This window comes from Liolophura sinensis, chromosome 11 (assembly GCF_032854445.1).
Source record: "Liolophura sinensis isolate JHLJ2023 chromosome 11, CUHK_Ljap_v2, whole genome shotgun sequence".
Taxonomy (NCBI): domain Eukaryota; kingdom Metazoa; phylum Mollusca; class Polyplacophora; order Chitonida; family Chitonidae; genus Liolophura; species Liolophura sinensis.
Genome location: NC_088305.1, coordinates 3524926 through 3541738, shown reverse-complemented (window position 1 = coordinate 3541738; position 16813 = coordinate 3524926). Strand labels below are relative to the sequence as shown.

At 44.6% G+C, this 16813-nt stretch overlaps 27 non-coding genes across 27 annotated transcripts; all 27 read left to right on the top strand.

Moving 5' to 3' along the window:
- The first annotated feature begins 395 nt into the window (after positions 1 to 395).
- Positions 396 to 516, top strand: LOC135478830 (U5 spliceosomal RNA). Its single transcript, XR_010445725.1, has one exon. It is a non-coding gene; the product is annotated as a U5 spliceosomal RNA (small nuclear RNA).
- Positions 517 to 1019: 503 nt separating this feature from the next.
- LOC135478752 (U5 spliceosomal RNA) lies at positions 1020 to 1140 on the top strand. Its single transcript, XR_010445650.1, has one exon. It is a non-coding gene; the product is annotated as a U5 spliceosomal RNA (small nuclear RNA).
- A 503-nt stretch (positions 1141 to 1643) lies between these two features.
- Positions 1644 to 1764, top strand: LOC135478481 (U5 spliceosomal RNA). Its single transcript, XR_010445394.1, has one exon. It is a non-coding gene; the product is annotated as a U5 spliceosomal RNA (small nuclear RNA).
- A 503-nt stretch (positions 1765 to 2267) lies between these two features.
- LOC135478857 (U5 spliceosomal RNA) lies at positions 2268 to 2388 on the top strand. Its single transcript, XR_010445749.1, has one exon. It is a non-coding gene; the product is annotated as a U5 spliceosomal RNA (small nuclear RNA).
- A 503-nt stretch (positions 2389 to 2891) lies between these two features.
- Positions 2892 to 3012, top strand: LOC135478561 (U5 spliceosomal RNA). Its single transcript, XR_010445470.1, has one exon. It is a non-coding gene; the product is annotated as a U5 spliceosomal RNA (small nuclear RNA).
- Positions 3013 to 3515: 503 nt separating this feature from the next.
- On the top strand, positions 3516 to 3636 carry LOC135478555 (U5 spliceosomal RNA). Its single transcript, XR_010445464.1, has one exon. It is a non-coding gene; the product is annotated as a U5 spliceosomal RNA (small nuclear RNA).
- Positions 3637 to 4139: 503 nt separating this feature from the next.
- On the top strand, positions 4140 to 4260 carry LOC135478799 (U5 spliceosomal RNA). Its single transcript, XR_010445695.1, has one exon. It is a non-coding gene; the product is annotated as a U5 spliceosomal RNA (small nuclear RNA).
- A 503-nt stretch (positions 4261 to 4763) lies between these two features.
- LOC135478829 (U5 spliceosomal RNA) lies at positions 4764 to 4884 on the top strand. The gene has a single exon (XR_010445724.1). It is a non-coding gene; the product is annotated as a U5 spliceosomal RNA (small nuclear RNA).
- A 503-nt stretch (positions 4885 to 5387) lies between these two features.
- Positions 5388 to 5508, top strand: LOC135478798 (U5 spliceosomal RNA). The gene has a single exon (XR_010445694.1). It is a non-coding gene; the product is annotated as a U5 spliceosomal RNA (small nuclear RNA).
- A 503-nt stretch (positions 5509 to 6011) lies between these two features.
- Positions 6012 to 6132, top strand: LOC135478480 (U5 spliceosomal RNA). The gene has a single exon (XR_010445393.1). It is a non-coding gene; the product is annotated as a U5 spliceosomal RNA (small nuclear RNA).
- A 503-nt stretch (positions 6133 to 6635) lies between these two features.
- On the top strand, positions 6636 to 6756 carry LOC135478856 (U5 spliceosomal RNA). Its single transcript, XR_010445748.1, has one exon. It is a non-coding gene; the product is annotated as a U5 spliceosomal RNA (small nuclear RNA).
- A 503-nt stretch (positions 6757 to 7259) lies between these two features.
- Positions 7260 to 7380, top strand: LOC135478560 (U5 spliceosomal RNA). Its single transcript, XR_010445469.1, has one exon. It is a non-coding gene; the product is annotated as a U5 spliceosomal RNA (small nuclear RNA).
- A 503-nt stretch (positions 7381 to 7883) lies between these two features.
- Positions 7884 to 8004, top strand: LOC135478835 (U5 spliceosomal RNA). Its single transcript, XR_010445729.1, has one exon. It is a non-coding gene; the product is annotated as a U5 spliceosomal RNA (small nuclear RNA).
- A 503-nt stretch (positions 8005 to 8507) lies between these two features.
- LOC135478797 (U5 spliceosomal RNA) lies at positions 8508 to 8628 on the top strand. The gene has a single exon (XR_010445693.1). It is a non-coding gene; the product is annotated as a U5 spliceosomal RNA (small nuclear RNA).
- A 503-nt stretch (positions 8629 to 9131) lies between these two features.
- LOC135478827 (U5 spliceosomal RNA) lies at positions 9132 to 9252 on the top strand. Its single transcript, XR_010445722.1, has one exon. It is a non-coding gene; the product is annotated as a U5 spliceosomal RNA (small nuclear RNA).
- Positions 9253 to 9755: 503 nt separating this feature from the next.
- Positions 9756 to 9876, top strand: LOC135478796 (U5 spliceosomal RNA). The gene has a single exon (XR_010445692.1). It is a non-coding gene; the product is annotated as a U5 spliceosomal RNA (small nuclear RNA).
- Positions 9877 to 10379: 503 nt separating this feature from the next.
- LOC135478826 (U5 spliceosomal RNA) lies at positions 10380 to 10500 on the top strand. The gene has a single exon (XR_010445721.1). It is a non-coding gene; the product is annotated as a U5 spliceosomal RNA (small nuclear RNA).
- Positions 10501 to 11003: 503 nt separating this feature from the next.
- Positions 11004 to 11125, top strand: LOC135478758 (U5 spliceosomal RNA). The gene has a single exon (XR_010445655.1). It is a non-coding gene; the product is annotated as a U5 spliceosomal RNA (small nuclear RNA).
- A 503-nt stretch (positions 11126 to 11628) lies between these two features.
- LOC135478757 (U5 spliceosomal RNA) lies at positions 11629 to 11750 on the top strand. The gene has a single exon (XR_010445654.1). It is a non-coding gene; the product is annotated as a U5 spliceosomal RNA (small nuclear RNA).
- A 503-nt stretch (positions 11751 to 12253) lies between these two features.
- Positions 12254 to 12374, top strand: LOC135478347 (U5 spliceosomal RNA). Its single transcript, XR_010445274.1, has one exon. It is a non-coding gene; the product is annotated as a U5 spliceosomal RNA (small nuclear RNA).
- Positions 12375 to 12876: 502 nt separating this feature from the next.
- Positions 12877 to 12997, top strand: LOC135478479 (U5 spliceosomal RNA). Its single transcript, XR_010445392.1, has one exon. It is a non-coding gene; the product is annotated as a U5 spliceosomal RNA (small nuclear RNA).
- A 503-nt stretch (positions 12998 to 13500) lies between these two features.
- LOC135478365 (U5 spliceosomal RNA) lies at positions 13501 to 13621 on the top strand. Its single transcript, XR_010445291.1, has one exon. It is a non-coding gene; the product is annotated as a U5 spliceosomal RNA (small nuclear RNA).
- Positions 13622 to 14125: 504 nt separating this feature from the next.
- On the top strand, positions 14126 to 14246 carry LOC135478714 (U5 spliceosomal RNA). The gene has a single exon (XR_010445614.1). It is a non-coding gene; the product is annotated as a U5 spliceosomal RNA (small nuclear RNA).
- A 503-nt stretch (positions 14247 to 14749) lies between these two features.
- On the top strand, positions 14750 to 14870 carry LOC135478363 (U5 spliceosomal RNA). The gene has a single exon (XR_010445289.1). It is a non-coding gene; the product is annotated as a U5 spliceosomal RNA (small nuclear RNA).
- A 504-nt stretch (positions 14871 to 15374) lies between these two features.
- LOC135478713 (U5 spliceosomal RNA) lies at positions 15375 to 15495 on the top strand. The gene has a single exon (XR_010445613.1). It is a non-coding gene; the product is annotated as a U5 spliceosomal RNA (small nuclear RNA).
- A 503-nt stretch (positions 15496 to 15998) lies between these two features.
- On the top strand, positions 15999 to 16119 carry LOC135478478 (U5 spliceosomal RNA). Its single transcript, XR_010445391.1, has one exon. It is a non-coding gene; the product is annotated as a U5 spliceosomal RNA (small nuclear RNA).
- A 503-nt stretch (positions 16120 to 16622) lies between these two features.
- Positions 16623 to 16743, top strand: LOC135478592 (U5 spliceosomal RNA). Its single transcript, XR_010445499.1, has one exon. It is a non-coding gene; the product is annotated as a U5 spliceosomal RNA (small nuclear RNA).
- The last annotated feature ends 70 nt before the right edge of the window (positions 16744 to 16813 follow it).

The window sequence follows — 16813 nt, the reverse complement described above, 5'->3', positions numbered from 1 at the left end:
GGTCGAATTCTCTTACAGCTGTACACATACAGCTCTAAAAGTTTTGGACTATTTCCACGTGTCCCAGCGCATCACAAGCTAAGTTGGGGCACAACCGGGTCATTCACCGACGGTAGATGTCATGGACGAAGCCCAGCGTGTTACTTACCCCGACCACCTATAACAATGACACAACGTAACAGACAGACGTTGTAAACGCTTCCGGTCTTCATCAGCAAAGTCTGGTGTTTTAAATAATGAGGTTAAAATGCGCCACCAATCTTCGGCTGTTGCAAGAGAAAAATTGAGCCAGCGGCCAATTAATTGAGGTAGGTACGTTATTGTTGCGCATAGTAAATCCCCCATCTCGTCCAGCGACCAGTTAGGTAGGTTTTACAGCAGCCACTGATGAAGACTAACTCTGGTTTCTCTTCAAATCCACGAATAAATCTTTCGCCTTTTACTAAAGATTTCCGTGGGGAGGAAAATACTAATGAGTCTATAGACTATTTTTCGTCGTCCCGACCAGTCGGGACATTTTTCCAAATGAAAAACAAACATCAAATTGCCTAAAAGGAGTATCAAGTAGCATTGGTATATGGCAGAATTGCGCTGCCCTGCGGCACGGAGGCATTATTAGGAAGAGGTCGAATTCTCTTACAGCTGTACACATACAGCTCTAATAGTTTTGGACTATTTCCACGTGTCCCAGCGCATCACAAGCTAAGTTGGAGCACAACCGGGCCATTTACCGACGGTAGACGTCATGGACCTAACCCAGCGTGTTACTTACACCGACCACCTATAACAATGACACAACGTCACAGACAGACGCTGTACACGCTTTCGGTCTACAGCAGCAAAGGCTGGTGTTTTAAAAAATGAGGTTATAATGCGCCTCCAATCTTCGAATGGTAAGATAGACAAATTGAGCCAGCGGCCAATTAATTGAGGTAGGTACATTATTGTTGAGCATAGTAAATCCCCCATCTCGTCCAGCGACCAGTTAGGTAGGTTTTACATCAGCCACGGATGAAGACTAACTCTGGTTTCTCTTCAAATCCACCAATAAATCTTTCGCCTTTTACTAAAGATTTCCGTGGGGAGGAACATACTAATGAGTCTATAGACTATTTTTTGTCGTCCCGATAAGTCGGGACAATTTTCCAAATGAAAAACAAACATCAAATTGCCTAAAAGGAGTATCAAGTAGCATTGGTATATGGCAGAATTGCGCTGCCCTGCGGCACGGAGGCATTATTAGGAAGAGGTCGAATTCTCTTACAGCTGTACACATACAGCTCTAAAAGTTTTGGACTATTTCCACGTGTCCCAGCGCATCACAAGCTAAGTTGGAGCACAACCGGGTCATTCACCGACGGTAGATGTCATGGACCTAGCCCAGCGTGTTCCTTACCCCGACCACCTATAACAATGACACAACGTAACAGACAGACGTTGTAAACGCTTCCGGTCTTCATCAGCAAAGTCTGGTGTTTTAAAAAATGAGGTTAAAATGCGCCACCAATCTTCGGCTGTTGCAAGAGACAAATTGAGCCAGCGGCCAATTAATTGAGGTAGGTACGTTATTGTTGCGCATAGTAAATCCTCCATCTCGTCCAGCGACCAGTTAGGTAGGTTTTAAAGCAGCAACTGATGAAGACTAACTCTGGTTTCTCTTCAAATCCACGAATAAATCTTTCGCCTTTTACTAAAGATTTCCGTGGGGAGGAACATACTAATGAGTCTATAGACTATTTTTTGTCGTCCCGACCAGTCGGGACACTTTTCCAAATGAAAAACAAACATCAAATTGCCTAAAAGGAGTATCAAGTAGCATTGGTATATGGCAGAATTGCGCTGCCCTGCGGCACGGAGGCATTATTAGGAAGAGGTCGAATTCTCTTACAGCTGTACACATACAGCTCTAAAAGTTTTGGACTATTTCCACGTGTTCCAGCGCATCACAGGCTAAGTTGGAATATAACCGGGCCAATCACCAACGGTAGACGTCATGGACCTAGCCCAGCGTGTTCCTTACCCCGACCGCCTACAACAATGACACCTCGTCACAGACAGACGCTGTACACGCTTCCGGTCTTCATCAGCAAAGGCTGGTGTTTTAAAAAATGAGATTAAAATGCGCCTCCAATCTTCGGCTGTTGCAAGAGACAAATTGAGCCAGCGGCCAATTAATTGAGGTAGGTACGTTATTGTTGCGCAGAGTAAATCCTTCATCTCGTCCAGCGACCAGTTAGGTAGGTTTTACAGCAGCCACTGATGAAGACTAACTCTGGTTTCCCTTCAAATCCACGAATAAATCTTTCGCCTTTTACTAAAGATTTCCGTGGGGAGGAACATACTAATGAGTCTATAGACTATTTTTTGTCGTTCCGACCAGTCGGGACAGTTTTCCAAATGAAAAACAAACATCAAATTGCCTAAAAGGAGTATCAAGTAGCATTGGTATATGGCAGAATTGCGCTGCCCTGCCGCACGGAGGCATTATTAGGAAGAGGTCGAATTCTCTTACAGCTGTACACATACAGTTCTAAAAGTTTTGGACTATTTCCACGTGTCCCAGCGCATCACAAGCTAAGTTGGAGCACAACCGGGCCATTTACCGACGGTAGACGTCATGGACCTAACGCAGCGTGTTACTTACACCGACCACTTATAACAATGACACAACGTCACAGACAGACGCTGTACACGCTTTCGGTCTACAGCAGCAAGGTCTGGTGTTTTAAAAAATGAGGTTATAATGCGCCTCCAATCTTCGAATGGTAAGATAGACAAATTGAGCCAGCGGCCAATTAATTGAGGTAGGTACATTATTGTTGGGCATAGTAAATCCCCCATCTCGTCCAGCGACCAGTTAGGTAGGTTTTACAGCAGCCACTGATGAAGACTAACTCTGGTTTCTCTTCAAATCAACGAATAAATCTTTTGCCTTTTACTAAAGATTTCCGTGGGGAGGAACATACTAATGAGTCTATAGACTATTTTTTGTCGTTCCGACCAGTCGGGACAATTTTCCAAATGAAAAACAAACATCAAATTGCCTAAAAGGAGTATCAAGTAGCATTGGTATATGGCAGAATTGCGCTGCCCTGCGGCACGGAGGCATTATTAGGAAGAGGTCGAATTGTCTTACAGCTGTACACATACAGCTCTAAAAGTTTTGGACTATTTCCACGTGTTCCAGCGCATCACAGGCTAAGTTGGAACATAACTGGGCCAATCACCGACGGTAGACGTCATGGACGAAGCCCAGCGTGTTCCTTACCCCGACCGCCTACAACAATGACACCTCGTCACAGACAGACACTGTACACGCTTCCGGTCTTCATCAGCAAAGTCTGATGTTTTAAAAACTGAGGTTAAAATGCGCCTCCAATCTTCGGCTGTTGCAAGAGACAAATTGAGCCAGCGGCCAATTAATTGAGGTAGGTACATTATTGTTGAGCATAGTAAATCCCCCATCTCGTCCAGCGACCAGTTAGGTAGGTTTTACAGCAGCCACTGATGAAGACTAACTCTGGTTTCTCTTCAAATCAACGAATAAATCTTTCGCCTTTTACTAAAGATTTCCGTGGGGAGGAACATACTAATGAGTCTATAGACTATTTTTTGTCGTTCCGACCAGTCGGGACAATTTTCCAAATGAAAAACAAACATCAAATTGCCTAAAAGGAGTGTCAAGTAGCATTGGTATATGGCAGAATTGCGCTGCCCTGCGGCACGGAGGCATTATTAGGAAGAGGTCGAATTCTCTTACAGCTGTACACATACAGCTCTAATAGTTTTGGACTATTTCCACGTGTCCCAGCGCATCACAAGCTATGTTGGAGCACAACCGGGCCATTTACCGACGGTAGACGTTATGGACCTAACGCAGCGTGTTACTTACACCGACCACCTATAACAATGACACAACGTCACAGACAGACGCTGTACACGCTTTCGGTCTACAGCAGCAAAGTCTGGTGTTTTAAAAAATGAGGTTATAATGCGCCTCCAATCTTCGAATGGTAAGATAGACAAATTGAGCCAGCGGCCAATTAATTGAGGTAGGTACATTATTGTTGGGCATAGTAAATCCCCCATCTCGTCCAGCGACCAGTTAGGTAGGTTTTACAGCAGCCACTGAACAAGACTAACTCTGGTTTCTCTTCAAATCCACGAATAAATCTTTCGCCTTTTACTAAAGATTTCCGTGGGGAGGAACATACTAATGAGTCTATAGACTATTTTTTGTCGTCCCGACCAGTCGGTACAATTTTCCAAATGAAAAACAAACATCAAATTGCCTAAAAGGAGTATCAAGTAGCATTGGTATATGGCAGAATTGCGCCGCCCTGCGGCACGGAGGCATTATTAGGAAGAGGTCGAATTCTCTTACAGCTGTACACATACAGCTCTAAAAGTTTTGGACTATTTCCACGTGTCCCAGCGCATCACAAGCTAAGTTGGGGCACAACCGGGTCATTCACCGACGGTAGATGTCATGGACGAAGCCCAGCGTGTTCCTTACCCCGACCACCTATAACAATGACACAACGTAACAGACAGACGTTGTAAACGCTTCCGGTCTTCATCAGCAAAGTCTGGTGTTTTAAATAATGAGGTTAAAATGCGCCACCAATCTTCGGCTGTTGCAAGAGAAAAATTGAGCCAGCGGCCAATTAATTGAGGTAGGTACGTTATTGTTGCGCATAGTAAATCCCCCATCTCGTCCAGCGACCAGTTAGGTAGGTTTTACAGCAGCCACTGATGAAGACTAACTCTGGTTTCTCTTCAAATCCACGAATAAATCTTTCGCCTTTTACTAAAGATTTCCGTGGGGAGGAAAATACTAATGAGTCTATAGACTATTTTTCGTCGTCCCGACCAGTCGGGACATTTTTCCAAATGAAAAACAAACATCAAATTGCCTAAAAGGAGTATCAAGTAGCATTGGTATATGGCAGAATTGCGCTGCCCTGCGGCACGGAGGCATTATTAGGAAGAGGTCGAATTCTCTTACAGCTGTACACATACAGCTCTAATAGTTTTGGACTATTTCCACGTGTCCCAGCGCATCACAAGCTAAGTTGGAGCACAACCGGGCCATTTACCGACGGTAGACGTCATGGACCTAACCCAGCGTGTTACTTACACCGACCACCTATAACAATGACACAACGTCACAGACAGACGCTGTACACGCTTTCGGTCTACAGCAGCAAAGGCTGGTGTTTTAAAAAATGAGGTTATAATGCGCCTCCAATCTTCGAATGGTAAGATAGACAAATTGAGCCAGCGGCCAATTAATTGAGGTAGGTACATTATTGTTGAGCATAGTAAATCCCCCATCTCGTCCAGCGACCAGTTAGGTAGGTTTTACAGCAGCCATTGATGAAGACTAACTCTGGTTTCTCTTCAAATCCACGAATAAATCTTTCGCCTTTTACTAAAGATTTCCGTGGGGAGGAACATACTAATGAGTCTATAGACTATTTTTTGTCGTCCCGACCAGTCGGTACAATTTTCCAAATGAAAAACAAACATCAAATTGCCTAAAAGGAGTATCAAGTAGCATTGGTATATGGCAGAATTGCGCCGCCCTGCGGCACGGAGGCATTATTAGGAAGAGGTCGAATTCTCTTACAGCTGTACACATACAGCTCTAAAAGTTTTGGACTATTTCCACGTGTCCCAGCGCATCACAAGCTAAGTTGGGGCACAACCGGGTCATTCACCGACGGTAGATGTCATGGACGAATCCCAGCGTGTTCCTTACCCCGACCACCTATAACAATGACACAACGTAACAGACAGACGTTGTAAACGCTTCCGGTCTTCATCAGCAAAGTCTGGTGTTTTAAATAATGAGGTTAAAATGCGCCACCAATCTTCGGCTGTTGCAAGAGAAAAATTGAGCCAGCGGCCAATTAATTGAGGTAGGTACGTTATTGTTGCGCATAGTAAATCCTCCATCTCGTCCAGCGACCAGTTAGGTAGGTTTTAAAGCAGCAACTGATGAAGACTAACTCTGGTTTCTCTTCAAATCCACGAATAAATCTTTCGCCTTTTACTAAAGATTTCCGTGGGGAGGAACATACTAATGAGTCTATAGACTATTTTTTGTCGTCCCGACCAGTCGGGACACTTTTCCAAATGAAAAACAAACATCAAATTGCCTAAAAGGAGTATCAAGTAGCATTGGTATATGGCAGAATTGCGCTGCCCTGCGGCACGGAGGCATTATTAGGAAGAGGTCGAATTCTCTTACAGCTGTACACATACAGCTCTAAAAGTTTTGGACTATTTCCACGTGTTCCAGCGCATCACAGGCTAAGTTGGAATATAACCGGGCCAATCACCAACGGTAGACGTCATGGACCTAGCCCAGCGTGTTCCTTACCCCGACCGCCTACAACAATGACACCTCGTCACAGACAGACGCTGTACACGCTTCCGGTCTTCATCAGCAAAGGCTGGTGTTTTAAAAAATGAGATTAAAATGCGCCTCCAATCTTCGGCTGTTGCAAGAGACAAATTGAGCCAGCGGCCAATTAATTGAGGTAGGTACGTTATTGTTGCGCAGAGTAAATCCTTCATTTCGTCCAGCGACCAGTTAGGTAGGTTTTACAGCAGCCACTGATGAAGACTAACTCTGGTTTCCCTTCAAATCCACGAATAAATCTTTCGCCTTTTACTAAAGATTTCCGTGGGGAGGAACATACTAATGAGTCTATAGACTATTTTTTGTCGTTCCGACCAGTCGGGACAGTTTTCCAAATGAAAAGCAAACATCAAATTGCCTAAAAGGAGTATCAAGTAGCATTGGTATATGGCAGAATTGCGCTGCCCTGCCGCACGGAGGCACTATTAGGAAGAGGTCGAATTCTCTTACAGCTGTACACATACAGTTCTAAAAGTTTTGGACTATTTCCACGTGTCCCAGCGCATCACAAGCTAAGTTGGAGCACAACCGGGCCATTTACCGACGGTAGACGTCATGGACCTAACGCAGCGTGTTACTTACACCGACCACCTATAACAATGACACAACGTCACAGACAGACGCTGTACACGCTTTCGGTCTACAGCAGCAAAGTCTGGTGTTTTAAAAAATGAGGTTATAATGCGCCTCCAATCTTCGAATGGTAAGATAGACAAATTGAGCCAGCGGCCAATTAATTGAGGTAGGTACATTATTGTTGAGCATAGTAAATCCCCCATCTCGTCCAGCGACCAGTTAGGTAGGTTTTACAGCAGCCACTGATGAAGACTAACTCTGGTTTCTCTTCAAATCAACGAATAAATCTTTTGCCTTTTACTAAAGATTTCCGTGGGGAGGAACATACTAATGAGTCTATAGACTATTTTTTGTCGTTCCGACCAGTCGGGACAATTTTCCAAATGAAAAACAAACATCAAATTGCCTAAAAGGAGTATCAAGTAGCATTGGTATATGGCAGAATTGCGCTGCCCTGCGGCACGGAGGCATTATTAGGAAGAGGTCGAATTGTCTTACAGCTGTACACATACAGCTCTAAAAGTTTTGGACTATTTCCACGTGTTCCAGCGCATCACAGGCTAAGTTGGAACATAACTGGGCCAATCACCGACGGTAGACGTCATGGACCTAGCCCAGCGTGTTCCTTACCCCGACCGCCTACAACAATGACACCTCGTCACAGACAGACACTGTACACGCTTCCGGTCTTCATCAGCAAAGTCTGATGTTTTAAAAAATGAGGTTAAAATGCGCCTCCAATCTTCGGCTGTTGCAAGAGACAAATTGAGCCAGCGGCCAATTAATTGAGGTAGGTACATTATTGTTGAGCATAGTAAATCCCCCATCTCGTCCAGCGACCAGTTAGGTAGGTTTTACAGCAGCCACTGATGAAGACTAACCCTGGTTTCTCTTCAAATCAACGAATAAATCTTTCGCCTTTTACTAAAGATTTCCGTGGGGAGGAACATACTAATGAGTCTATAGACTATTTTTTGTCGTTCCGACCAGTCGGGACAATTTTCCAAATGAAAAACAAACATCAAATTGCCTAAAAGGAGTGTCAAGTAGCATTGGTATATGGCAGAATTGCGCTGCCCTGCGGCACGGAGGCATTATTAGGAAGAGGTCGAATTCTCTTACAGCTGTACACATACAGCTCTAATAGTTTTGGACTATTTCCACGTGTCCCAGCGCATCACAAGCTATGTTGGAGCACAACCGGGCCATTTACCGACGGTAGACGTTATGGACCTAACGCAGCGTGTTACTTACACCGACCACCTATAACAATGACACAACGTCACAGACAGACGCTGTACACGCTTTCGGTCTACAGCAGCAAAGTCTGGTGTTTTAAAAAATGAGGTTATAATGCGCCTCCAATCTTCGAATGGTAAGATAGACAAATTGAGCCAGCGGCCAATTAATTGAGGTAGGTACATTATTGTTGGGCATAGTAAATCCCCCATCTCGTCCAGCGACCAGTTAGGTAGGTTTTACAGCAGCCACTGAACAAGACTAACTCTGGTTTCTCTTCAAATCCACGAATAAATCTTTCGCCTTTTACTAAAGATTTCCGTGGGGAGGAACATACTAATGAGTCTATAGACTATTTTTTGTCGTCCCGACCAGTCGGTACAACTTTCCAAATGAAAAACAAACATCAAATTGCCTAAAAGGAGTATCAAGTAGCATTGGTATATGGCAGAATTGCGCTGCCCTGCGGCACGGAGGCATTATTAGGAAGAGGTCGAATTCTCTTACAGCTGTACACATACAGCTCTAAAAGTTTTGGACTATTTCCACGTGTCCCAGCGCATCACAAGCTAAGTTGGGGCACAACCGGGTCATTCACCGACGGTAGATGTCATGGACGAAGCCCAGCGTGTTCCTTACCCCGACCACCTATAACAATGACACAACGTAACAGACAGACGTTGTAAACGCTTCCGGTCTTCATCAGCAAAGTCTGGTGTTTTAAATAATGAGGTTAAAATGCGCCACCAATCTTCGGCTGTTGGAAGAGAAAAATTGAGCCAGCGGCCAATTAATTGAGGTAGGTACGTTATTGTTGCGCATAGTAAATCCCCCATCTCGTCCAGCGACCAGTTAGGTAGGTTTTACAGCAGCCACTGATGAAGACTAACTCTGGTTTCTCTTCAAATCCACGAATAAATCTTTCGCCTTTTACTAAAGATTTCCGTGGGGAGGAAAATACTAATGAGTCTATAGACTATTTTTCGTCGTCCCGACCAGTCGGGACATTTTTCCAAATGAAAAACAAACATCAAATTGCCTAAAAGGAGTATCAAGTAGCATTGGTATATGGCAGAATTGCGCTGCCCTGCGGCACGGAGGCATTATTAGGAAGAGGTCGAATTCTCTTACAGCTGTACACATACAGCTCTAATAGTTTTGGACTATTTCCACGTGTCCCAGCGCATCACAAGCTAAGTTGGAGCACAACCGGGCCATTTACCGACGGTAGACGTCATGGACCTAACCCAGCGTGTTACTTACACCGACCACCTATAACAATGACACAACGTCACAGACAGACGCTGTACACGCTTTCGGTCTACAGCAGCAAAGGCTGGTGTTTTAAAAAATGAGGTTATAATGCGCCTCCAATCTTCGAATGGTAAGATAGACAAATTGAGCCAGCGGCCAATTAATTGAGGTAGGTACATTATTGTTGAGCATAGTAAATCCCCCATCTCGTCCAGCGACCAGTTAGGTAGGTTTTACAGCAGCCATTGATGAAGACTAACTCTGGTTTCTCTTCAAATCCACGAATAAATCTTTCGCCTTTTACTAAAGATTTCCGTGGGGAGGAACATACTAATGAGTCTATAGACTATTTTTTGTCGTCCCGACCAGTCGGTACAATTTTCCAAATGAAAAACAAACATCAAATTGCCTAAAAGGAGTATCAAGTAGCATTGGTATATGGCAGAATTGCGCCGCCCTGCGGCACGGAGGCATTATTAGGAAGAGGTCGAATTCTCTTACAGCTGTACACATACAGCTCTAAAAGTTTTGGACTATTTCCACGTGTCCCAGCGCATCACAAGCTAAGTTGGGGCACAACCGGGTCATTCACCGACGGTAGATGTCATGGAGGAAGCCCAGCGTGTTCCTTACCCCGACCACCTATAACAATGACACAACGTAACAGACAGACGTTGTAAACGCTTCCGGTCTTTATCAGCAAAGTCTGGTGTTTTAAATAATGAGGTTAAAATGCGCCACCAATCTTCGGCTGTTGCAAGAGAAAAATTGAGCCAGCGGCCAATTAATTGAGGTAGGTACGTTATTGTTGCGCATAGTAAATCCCCCATCTCGTCCAGCGACCAGTTAGGTAGGTTTTACAGCAGCCACTGATGAAGACTAACTCTGGTTTCTCTTCAAATCCACGAATAAATCTTTCGCCTTTTACTAAAGATTTCCGTGGGGAGGAAAATACTAATGAGTCTATAGACTATTTTTCGTCGTCCCGACCAGTCGGGACACTTTTCCAAATGAAAAACAAACATCAAATTGCCTAAAAGGAGTATCAAGTAGCATTGGTATATGGCAGAATTGCGCTGCCCTGCGGCACGGAGGCATTATTAGGAAGAGGTCGAATTCTCTTACAGCTGTACACATACAGCTCTAAAAGTTTTGGACTATTTCCACGTGTTCCAGCGCATCACAGGCTAAGTTGGAATATAACCGGGCCAATCACCAACGGTAGACGTCATGGACCTAGCCCAGCGTGTTCCTTACCCCGACCGCCTACAACAATGACACCTCGTCACAGACAGACGCTGTACACGCTTCCGGTCTTCATCAGCAAAGGCTGGTGTTTTAAAAAATGAGATTAAAATGCGCCTCCAATCTTCGGCTGTTGCAAGAGACAAATTGAGCCAGCGGCCAATTAATTGAGGTAGGTACGTTATTGTTGCGCAGAGAAAATCTCCCATCTCGTCCAGCGACCAGTTAGATACTTTTCACAGCAGCCACTGATGAAGACTAACTCTGGTTTCTCTTCAAATCCACGAATAAATCTTTCGCCTTTTACTAAAGATTTCCGTGGGGAGGAACATACTAATGAGTCTATAGACTATTTTTTTGTCGTTCCGACCAGTCGGGACAATTTTCCAAATGAAAAACAAACATCAAATTGCCTAAAAGGAGTATCAAGTAGCATTGGTATATGGCAGAATTGCGCTGCCCTGCGGCACGGAGGCATTATTAGGAAGAGGTCGAATTCTCTTACAGCTGTACACATACAGCTCTAATAGTTTTGGACTATTTCCACGTGTCCCAGCGCATCACAAGCTAAGTTGGAGCACAACCGGGCCATTTACCGACGGTAGACGTCATAGACCTAACCCAGCGTGTTACTTACACCGACCACCTATAACAATGACACAACGTCACAGACAGACGCTGTACACGCTTTCGGTCTACAGCAGCAAAGGCTGGTGTTTTAAAAAATGAGGTTATAATGCGCCTCCAATCTTCGAATGGTAAGATAGACAAATTGAGCCAGCGGCCAATTAATTGAGGTAGGTACGTTATTGTTGCGCAGAGTAAATCCTTCATCTCGTCCAGCGACCAGTTAGGTAGGTTTTACAGCAGCCACTGATGAAGACTAACTCTGGTTTCTCTTCAAATCCACGAATAAATCTTTCGCCTTTTACTAAAGATTTCCGTGGGGAGGAACATACTAATGAGTCTATAGACTATTTTTTTGTCGTTCCGACCAGTCGGGACAGTTTTCCAAATGAAAAACAAACATCAAATTGCCTAAAAGGAGTATCAAGTAGCATTGGTATATGGCAGAATTGCGCTGCCCTGCCGCACGGAGGCACTATTAGGAAGAGGTCGAATTCTCTTACAGCTGTACACATACAGTTCTAAAAGTTTTGGACTATTTCCACGTGTCCCAGCGCATCACAAGCTAAGTTGGAGCACAACCGGGCCATTTACCGACGGTAGACGTCATGGACCTAACCCAGCGTGTTACTTACCCCGACCACCTATAACAATGACACAACGTCACAGACAGACGCTGTACACGCTTTCGGTCTACAGCAGCAAAGGCTGGTGTTTTAAAAAATGAGGTTTTTATGCGCCTCCAATCTTCGAATGGTAAGATAGACAAATTGAGCCAGCGGCCAATTAATTGAGGTAGGTACGTTATTGTTGCACAGAGTAAATCTCCCATCTCGTCCAGCGACCAGTTAGATACGTTTCACAGCAGCCACTGATGAAGACTAACTCTGGTTTCTCTTCAAATCCACGAATAAATCTTTCGCCTTTTACTAATGATTTCCGTGGGGAGGAACATACTAATGAGTCTATAGACTATTTTTTGTCGTTCCGACCAGTCGGGACAATTTTCCAAATGAAAAACAAACATCAAATTGCCTAAAAGGAGTATCAAGTAGCATTGGTATATGGCAGAATTGCGCTGCCCTGCGGCACGGAGGCATTATTAGGAAGAGGTCGAATTCTCTTACAGCTGTACACATACAGCTCTAATAGTTTTGGACTATTTCCACGTGTCCCAGCGCATCACAAGCTAAGTTGGAGCACAACCGGGCCATTTACCGACGGTAGACGTCATGGACCTAACCCAGCGTGGTATTACCCCGACCACCTATAACAATGACACAACGTCACAGACAGACGCTGTACACGCTTTCGGTCTACAGCAGCAAAGGCTGGTGTTTTAAAAAATGAGGTTATAATGCGCCTCCAATCTTCGAAAGGTAAGATAGACAAATTGAGCCAGCGCCCAATTAATTGAGGTAGGTACATTATTGTTGAGCCTAGTAAATCCCCCATCTCGTCCAGCGACCAGTTAGGTAGGTTTTACAGCAGACACTGGTGAAGACTAACTCTGGTTTCTCTTCAAATCCACGAATAAATCTTTCGCCTTTTACTAAAGATTTCCGTGGGGAGGAACATACTAATGAGTCTATAGACTATTTTTTGTCGTCCCGACCAGTCGGGACAATTTTCCAAATGAAAAACAAACATCAAATTGCCTAAAAGGAGTATCAAGTAGCATTGGTATATGGCAGAATTGCGCTGCCCTGCGGCACGGAGGCATTATTAGGAAGAGGTCGAATACTCTTACAGCTGTACACATACAGCTCTAAAAGTTTTGGACTATTTCCACGTGTTCCAGCGCATCACAGGCTAAGTTGGAACATAACCGGGCCAATCACCGACGGTAGACGTCATGGACCTAGCCCAGCGTGTTCCTTACCCCGACCGCCTACAACAATGACACCTCGTCACAGACAGACGCTGTACACGCTTCCGGTCTTCATCAACAAAGGCTGGTGTTTTAAAAAATGAGGTTAAAGTGCGCCTCCAATCTTCGGCTTTTGCAAGAGACAAAATGAGCCAGCGGCCAATTAATTGAGGTAGGTACGTTATTGTTGCGCATAGTAAATCTCCCATTTCGTCCAGCGACGAGTTAGATACGTTTCACAGCAGCCACTGATGAAGACTAACTCTGGTTTCTCTTCAAATCCACGAATAAATCTTTCGCCTTTTACTAACGATTTGCGTGGGGAGGAACATACTAATGAGTCTATAGACTATTTTTTGTCGCCCCGACCAGTCGGGACAATTTTCCAAATGAAAAACAAACATCAAATTGCCTAAAAGGAGTATCAAGTAGCATTGGTATATGGCAGAATTGCGCTGCCCTGCGGCACGGAGGCATTATTAGGAAGAGGTCGAATTCTCTTACAGCTGTACACATACAGCTCTAAAAGTTTTGGACTATTTCCACGTGTTCCAGCGCATCACAGGCTAACTTGGAACATAACCGGGCCAATCACCGACGGTAGACGTCATGGACCTAACCCAGCGTGTTCCTTACCCCGACCGCCTACAACAATGACACCTCGTCAGAGACAGACGCTGTACACGCTTCCGGTCTTCATCAGCAAAGGCTGGTGTTTTAAAAAAATGAGGTTAAAATGCGCCTCCAATCTTCGGCTGTTGCAAGAGACAAATTGAGCCAGCGGCCAATTGATTGAGGTAGGTACGTTATTGTTGCGCAGAGTAAATCTCCCATCTCGTCCAGCGACCAGTTAGATACGTTTCACAGCAGCCACTAATGAAGACTAACTCTGGTTTCTCTTCAAATCCACGAATAAATCTTTCGCCTTTTACTAAAGATTTCCGTGGGGAGGAACATACTAATGAGTCTATAGACTATTTTTTGTCGTCCCGACCAGTAGGGACAATTTTTCAAATGAAAAACAAACATCAAATTGCCTAAAAGGAGTATCAAGTAGCATTGGTATATGGCAGAATTGCGCTGCCCTGCGGCACGGAGGCATTATTAGGAAGAGGTCGAATACTCTTACAGCTGTACACATACAGCTCTAAAAGTTTTGGACTATTTCCACGTGTTCCAGCGCATCACAGGCTAAGTTGGAACATAACCGGGCCAATCACCGACGGTAGACGTCATGGACCTAGCCCAGCGTGTTCCTTACCCCGACCGCCTACAACAATGACACCTCGTCACAGACAGACGCTGTACACGCTTCCGGTCTTCATCAGCAAAGGCTGGTGTTTTAAAAAATGAGGTTAAAGTGCGCCTCCAATCTTCGGCTTTTGCAAGAGACAAAATGAGCCAGCGGCCAATTAATTGAGGTAGGTACGTTATTGTTGCGCATAGTAAATCTCCCATTTCGTCCAGCGACGAGTTAGATACGTTTCACAGCAGCCACTGATGAAGACTAACTCTGGTTTCTCTTCAAATCCACGAATAAATCTTTCGCCTTTTACTAACGATTTGCGTGGGGAGGAACATACTAATGAGTCTATAGACTATTTTTTGTCGCCCCGACCAGTCGGGACAATTTTCCAAATGAAAAACAAACATCAAATTGCCTAAAAGGAGTATCAAGTAGCATTGGTATATGGCAGAATTGCGCTGCCCTGCGGCACGGAGGCATTATTAGGAAGAGGTCGAATTCTCTTACAGCTGTACACATACAGCTCTAAAAGTTTTGGACTATTTCCACGTGTTCCAGCGCATCACAGGCTAACTTGGAACATAACCGGGCCAATCACCGACGGTAGACGTCATGGACCTAACCCAGCGTGTTCCTTACCCCGACCGCCTACAACAATGACACCTCGTCAGAGACAGACGCTGTACACGCTTCCGGTCTTCATCAGCAAAGGCTGGTGTTTTAAAAAAATGAGGTTAAAATGCGCCTCCAATCTTCGGCTGTTGCAAGAGACAAATTGAGCCAGCGGCCAATTGATTGAGGTAGGTACGTTATTGTTGCGCAGAGTAAATCTCCCATCTCGTCCAGCGACCAGTTAGATACGTTTCACAGCAGCCACTAATGAAGACTAACTCTGGTTTCTCTTCAAATCCACGAATAAATCTTTCGCCTTTTACTAAAGATTTCCGTGGGGAGGAACATACTAATGAGTCTATAGACTATTTTTTGTCGTCCCGACCAGTAGGGACAATTTTTCAAATGAAAAACAAACATCAAATTGCCTAAAAGGAGTATCAAGTAGCATTGGTATATGGAAGAATTGCGCTGCCCTGCCGCACGGAGGCATTATTAGGAAGAGGTCGAATTCTCTTACAGCTGTACACATACAGCTCTAAAAGTTTTGGACTTTTTCCACTTGTCCCAGCGCATCACAAGCTAAGTTGGAGCACAACCGGGCCATTTACCGACGGTAGATGTCATGGACCTAACCCAGCGTGTTCCTTACCCCGACCACCTATAACAATGACACAACGTCACAGACAGACGTTGTAAACGCTTCCGGTCTTCATCTGCAAAGGCTGGTGTTTTATAAAATGAGGTTATAATGCGCCTCCAATCTTCGAAAGGTAAGATAGACAAATTGAGCCAGCGGCCAAGTAATTGAGGTAGGTACGTTATTGTTGCGCATAGTAAATCCCCCATCTCGTCCAGCGACCAGTTAGGTAGGTTTTACAGCAGCCACTGATGAAGACTAACTCTGGTTTCTCTTCAAATCCACGAATAAATCTTTCGCCTTTTACTAAAGATTTCCGTGGGGAGGAACATACTAATGAGTCTATAGACTATTTTTTGTCGTCCCGACCAGTCGGGACAATTTTCCAAATGAAAAACAAACATCAAATTGCCTAAAAGGAGTATCAAGTAGCATTGGTATATGGCAGAATTGCGCTGCCCTGCGGCACGGAGGCATTATTAGGAAGAGGTCGAATTCTCTTACAGCTGTACACATACAGCTCTAATAGTTTTGGCCTATTTCCACGTGTCCCAGCGCATCACAAGCTAAGTTGGAGCACAACCGGGCCATTTACCGACGGTAGACGTCATGGACCTAACCCAGCGTGTTACTTACACCGACCACCTATAACAATGACACAACGTCACAGACAGACGCTGTACACGCTTTCGGTCTACAGCAGCAAAGGCTGGTGTTTTAAAAAATGAGGTTATAATGCGCCTCCAATCTTCGAATGGTAAGATAGACAAATTGAGCCAGCGGCCAATTAATTGAGGTAGGTACATTATTGTTGAGCATAGTAAATCCCCCATCTCGTCCAGCGACCAGTTAGGTAGGTTTTACAGCAGCCACTGATGAAGACTAACTCTGGTTTCTCTTCAAATCCACGAATAAATCTTTCGCCTTTTACTAAAGATTTCCGTGGGGAGGAACATACTAATGAGTCTATAGACTATTTTTTGTCGCCCCGACCAGTCGGGACAATTTTCCAAATGAAAAACAAACATCAAATTGCCTAAAAGGAGTATCAAGTAGCATTGGTATATGGCAGAA